Here is a 5,937-nt window from a genome sequence, read left to right as displayed (position 1 = left end):
CTCAGAGCCTGCCCCCAGTGACATACTTCTTCCAACAGGGCCATACCTACTTCAACAAGGGTCCACCTCCTAATAGTGCCAGTTCCTTTGAGCCTATGGGGGCCATTATTATTTGAACCATCACAAAGGAGAAGAAACTCCACTTGAGCTTGTGATTTATTTCCAGACTTTGTGGGATGCTGAGATCCCCCCTTCCCAAAATGTCTAAGTTCTTCATGCATATTTGGGTCTTCTCCATGGGCCACACCTCCGTGATGACTCAGGCCTGTCATACTAACACTCAGGGAGGCTGAGACAGGAAGATAGCTGAAAGTTTGAGGCCAGGCTGGGCTACACAGTGAGAGTTCCAGGACACCCCGGGCTATGGACACTGTGAGACTCAGTCTCAAAAACCAAAACAAGATGGGGCTAGAGAAATGGCTCAGCTACTGTTCTCAATGTTTTTGTAGAGAACCAGTGTTCACTTCTTAGTACTCACAACAGCAGCTCACAATTGCATGTAACTCCAACTTCTGATATCACACGCTCGAGAATGTACACACATACACACACACACACACACACACACACACACACACACACAAAGACACACATGCATACCTACTACATATAAATGAAAATAAATTAAGACTGGAGAAATGGCTCAGCAGTTGAGAGCACTGACTGCTCTTCCAGAGGTCCTGCGTTCAATTCCCAGCAACCACATGGTGGCTCACAACCATCTGTAATGAGAGCTGGCACCCTCTTTTGGCCTGAAGGCTTACATTCAGGCAGAATGCTGTATACATAATAGATAAATTTTATAAATAAATAAATAGTAAATCTTTAAACACAAATCCCAAGGGGCCTATGGGAGGAAGAAGCTCACACAAACCAGAAACCCGAGGAGGGAGGAAGACAAGTGAAGAGATAACTGGAGAGGAAGACAAAGGCAAAAGGAAACAGATACAAGACTTGAACAAAAGAGGTAGAAGCTCACAGTGGTGGCACACACCTGTAATGCTAGCAGGTAGGAGGCAGAGGAAGAAGAGTCAGGAATTCAAAGCCAGCCTACATAACAAGCCCAAGGGCAATCTAAGCCACATTGGTCCTGTCTTTAAGAAAATGAGAGAAACTGAAGAGGAATGAGAACATTGTGGAGAAGGGGAAATACAATGAGGAAGATTTCCTGCTAACCTCAGTCATGATGGAGGGACAAAACACAGGGACAAATGGTCTGAGTCAATGACAAAGGTGTTTGGTGACCGCACAGTGGAGAGGCTTTGCTCTATAATGTGCTGTCCTTGTGAATACCCTGCTTGCTAATGGAGACAGGCCAGCCTTCAAAGGCAGATCAGAATGCATAAAACATCAACCTTGGTCCCAACACTAGAGGCAGAGGCTTCTGGAGTTCAAGGTCATCTTTAGCTATATAATGTGGTTCAAGACCAGCCTGGGCTACATGACACTATGTTTCAGGGGGGGAAAAAAAGAATCAGCCTTAGGAAAACATGTTCCATCCTTGTTGTCCTGTCTCATTGGTAGACATAGCATAGGGCAGCTCTTATCTCTTCTGCTCTGAGTACCTATAGCATCATGTAAGAGAAAGCAGTCTATAGGACATACAGAGATGTGCAGTAAAAATTTAAATGTCTATTTAAAAACTTCTACAATCGATCAGTGACAACTGAAAAGCCAGATTCTCATGATCCATCCAATGTTCTCCTGGGTACTTGGAATTAACCCCCAAGTCTGTGTCCCAAAGTATACATAACTATGGGCCTAGGAATCCGTGCAGGATCACAACAGACAAATTGTGTGCCTTATTGGTTGGATGGAGCCAGGGGTGCTGCAAGTGGCTGATGACTGGTAATATGGTACCTGCTGCCTCCTGCTACAGTCCAAGGCAGAACCAGTAAGTGGATGCTCTCAGAAAGTATGATCCACATGTTGGCACCCATCCTGGCCGTGGGTATCTAGTGAGCAGGATTTTGAGCACACTTACTAGTGGAGGCACACTCAGCAAAGGAGTTGTGGAAGATACCACACACTTCAACATCTCCACGAGGACCACAGCATTGACCAATGAGCTGGCATTGGCCAGGTGCAGGAACTTATTTCTTCATAGACAGCACACTGTAGGACTTACAGTCCAGCACCAACTTAGCCTGGCATACCATACCACATCTGTTCCTAGGATAATGACAACTATCTTGACTTGGCTAAGAGGGTCTCTTCTTAGCAGGGGTGGCAGCTGGCATGCTTGGTCATGAGCTGCACTTGCCTATGCAGGTAGAAGGAAATTCGAGTGTAGATGGCTACTATGAAAACAGGTAGCTTGGCAGGCTGGACAGGGTGGACAAGGGCAGATATAACAGGCTGAAAGGGGCACAGTGTGTGAGCAGCAGTTCAGGGCACAGAAGTGGGCAGGCTCCCAGGAGATGGAGGACCAGTCTGGAAATTTAGTGATATTTAGATGAGTCAAAGACCATTGTTTAAAATTTTGTTTTAAAAGATTGATTTCTGCTTATCTTTCTCTGTCTCTGTCTCTGTCTCTCTGTCTCTCTGTCTCTCTGTCTCTGTCTCTCTCTCTCTCTCTGTATGTGTGTGTGTGTGTGTGTGTGTGTGTATGTATGAGTGTATGGGCATGTGTGCATAAGTGTATGTGTGTCCATGTGTATATGAGTGTATGCATTTGTCCATAGATGTATGTGTGTCTGTGTGTGTGTGTGTGTGTGTGTGTGTATGTGCATGTGTGCATAGGTGTCTGTGTGTCGATGTGCAGAGGCCACTTGGCTTGGTTTGATACTAGCAAGTTCCAACAGTGCTCTTTCTTGTCTTTGCCCCCTCAGGGGTGGGGTTATAGGCATTTGTGAGGATTCCTGTCTTGTCACGTGCGAGCTAGGATCTGAACTCTGCTTCCTGTGACTGCAGAGCACATGCTCTTAACAACTGAGCCACATCCCTAGGCCCCTAAATTCTCATTTTTAACTGTGAAAGATATACATAGCAAACTATTAACTTTCTTTATCCTTTCCTGTATTTTTTTCTTTCTTTTTGAGCTATCCCACTGTACCTCAGCATGGCCTGAAACTCATGTTATAGCCAAGCCTGACCTCCAACTCCATGCAATCCACCTGCCTCAGCCTCTCTATGCTGGGATTATAGGCATGAAATACCACATACAACTTAACCATTGTTAGTTGTATGGTTCAATGCTGCTAAGCACACTCTTCTGTGATGTAACCAAAACACTATTTTTAAAATATACAAAGCATTCCTCAGGTAGTTCTCAGGCACTCGGGGCTGAGAGGCAGTAAGCTACACTGAATGGAGGTGTTTGTTAATATTAAATTCCTGAGGACAGGTCCTCATCTGAAATACATAATGGGTACCAATCCTATCCAATGCTGACTTTGCTGTAAGTCTTCCCTCTCTCCATCCCAAGTCAGGCTCCTATCATCATCTCTGTTATTTTCCTTTATTCCTGTCTTGAAATCCTATCCAAGACCCATCTATCCTTCCTTCAACTACTTCAGTATCAAACGCTTTAGCCACAGATCTGATTCTGTCAGCTCACTATTTTATCTGTTGGTGTTCATTAACGCTGATGTGTTTCAAATGGATTATATGTTGGTCTTACCTCCCAACTTAATTGCTTTTCCATCTGACCGACATTTTTATTACATTACCTGACACCCTTTGGGGCTCAGAAAATTGTACACCAAATTATGACACTTTGGTGTTCTGAATACTTTGAACTAAATGGAAGGCATAAGAGGCAGCCTCAGGGGTGAAAGATGCCCGTGATTTTGACCTTCCCTTCTTTACCCCAGTCCTCTTTCTGCCCCAGAAAGGAGCTGTAGAAATCAGTTATAGAAACTGAAGCCCACCCAAAGCAAGCCATTAAACCCAGAAAGGTCACTCTTTCTGGTCCTGTTGCATGTTAAAACTACACAGATTCTGTTCTGTATTCTAGAGTAAGGAATAAGAGATGGCTCAGTGGTTAAGGACTGCTCTTTCAAAAGACCCAGGTTTAATTCTCAGCATCTACATGACAGCTCACAACTGTCTGTAACTGCAGTTCCAGGGGATCCAACACAGACACACTAAATAATTATTTTATTAATTTGGATCTTCAGCTTTGTTTTGTTTTGTTTTGTTTTTCAAGACAGGGTTTCTCTGTGTAGCCCTGGCTGTCTTGGAAGTCACTCTGTAGACCAGGCTGGCCTCGAACTCAGAAATCCGCCTGCCTCTGCCTCCCAAGTGCTGGGATTAAAGGCATGTGCCACCACCACCTGGTGATCTTCAGCTTTTTAAAAATATTTTTATTTATTTATTTTATGTATATGAGTACACATTATAGCTGTACAGATAGTTGTGAGCCTTCATGTGGTTGTTGGGAATTGAATTTAGGACCTCTGCTCACTCTGGTCAACTCTGCTTGCTCAGGTCGGCCCCATTTGCTCCAGCCCAAAGATTTATTTATTATAATAAATAAGTACACTCTTGCTGTCTCCAGACACACCAGGAGAGGGCGTCAGATCTTACTATAGGTGATTGTGAGTCACCATGTGGTTGCTGGGATTTGAACTCAGGATCTTTGGAAGAACAGTTGGTGCTCTTACCCACTGAGCCATCTCGCCCAAATCTTCAGCTTTGAAGGGTCTTGTGTTACATAAAATGAGCTGAGTGTGGCAGTGCATGCCTTTAATCCTAGCACTTGGGAAGCAGAGGCAGGACGAATTTGAGGCTAGCCTAGTTTACAGAATGAGTTTCAGGCCAGGCAGGGCTACAGAGTGAGCCCTGTCTCAAGCATAAATACATAAAGAAATACAACATTGGTGAAATCAACTTGTTACAATTTTGTTAATTTTTCTCTCCTCCCTCCCTCTCTTCCTTTTATTCATTTATTTTTTGCAGTGCTCAGAGTGGATCACGGAACCTGGAGTATGAGAGCTCTGCCATGGAGCTACATCCACAGCCCTATGTGCCTCTTCCACGATGAGATGACTTGGGACACTTTCAGGTGACATGGCCATAGGTGCTACCCATCTCTAGTTCCAGGAGTGTCCATTGTGACCCTGCTAAGTGATTTGACATATCACCCTTTTCTACCTCTACAGTCTCTGGCATCCAATACCTGTGATGTACTCCAAAGCCTGCTGATGAGAGTCTAAGACAAGCAACCAAATGCCAGCAAAGAAAAGGTAATAGGGTTTTGACGTTTGTTTGGCGGGCTTTTTAAGATATGGTCTTATCTCTAGTGCAAAATGGTTAGGAACTCACTCTGTAGCCTACAGCAGGTTCATAGTCCTAACCTTGGTCTCTCAAGTGCTCAGGTTATTTATCAGCATGAGCCACCATGACTGGTTGTAGGCTATGTTTGAGAGAGAACTACTGGGCTCAAGCAGGGCTGGATCTTCCTTGCCCACTTTGAGAATACCACGTGTGGCCATGGTGTAGTTGTTTGAATTGTGTTCACAATGAATAAACTGACTGGCATACTCTCTGTAGCTGATTCCTTCCCTTTGGGATAATGTGGAACTTCAACTAGCCTTTTGGTAAGTTTAAGTTCTCCCCCATAAATGCTCCACTCCAACCTGTTCTTTCAATGCTCTGCTGCTCCTCTTCCGCTCCTCTTCTGCTCCTCTTCCGCTCCTCTTCTGTTCTTCACCATCTTTGCTTTTCTACCGACTTCCCTTGAATCTCTGCTTATGCTCTACTTCAAGTCCCTAGCCTCTCTGCTTTGTAGTCAAGGGATGGAAAAGCAGAGATCAAACATCAAGGAAGTTCAGCTTCTATTGTCAAAGTTGAACCTTATCCTATGGCCATCTATGTAACACACTGGAAAGAATCCTGTTGTCCTCTTAGCCATTCTAAATCCTCCTTGGATGGCATGCACCTTTGATTCTGTTTTGGAAAAATCTTGCAGTTTTTTTTTTTTTTTTTTTTTTT

At 44.2% G+C, this 5,937-nt stretch overlaps 1 long non-coding RNA gene across 1 annotated transcript in view; it reads left to right on the top strand.

The window, feature by feature from the left end:
- The window catches only part of LOC116089729, a 28,225-nt gene that overhangs the window by 5,949 nt on the left and 16,339 nt on the right, over positions 1-5,937 (top strand). Inside the window, exon 2 of the long non-coding RNA XR_004118456.1 lies at positions 5,106-5,189. This is a non-coding gene — a long non-coding RNA (uncharacterized LOC116089729). The remainder of the gene's footprint in view (positions 1-5,105; positions 5,190-5,937) is intronic.

Source organism: Mastomys coucha, chromosome X (genome assembly GCF_008632895.1).
Source record: "Mastomys coucha isolate ucsf_1 chromosome X, UCSF_Mcou_1, whole genome shotgun sequence".
Lineage (NCBI taxonomy): Eukaryota > Metazoa > Chordata > Mammalia > Rodentia > Muridae > Mastomys > Mastomys coucha.
This window is presented reverse-complemented; position numbering and strand designations above follow the sequence as displayed.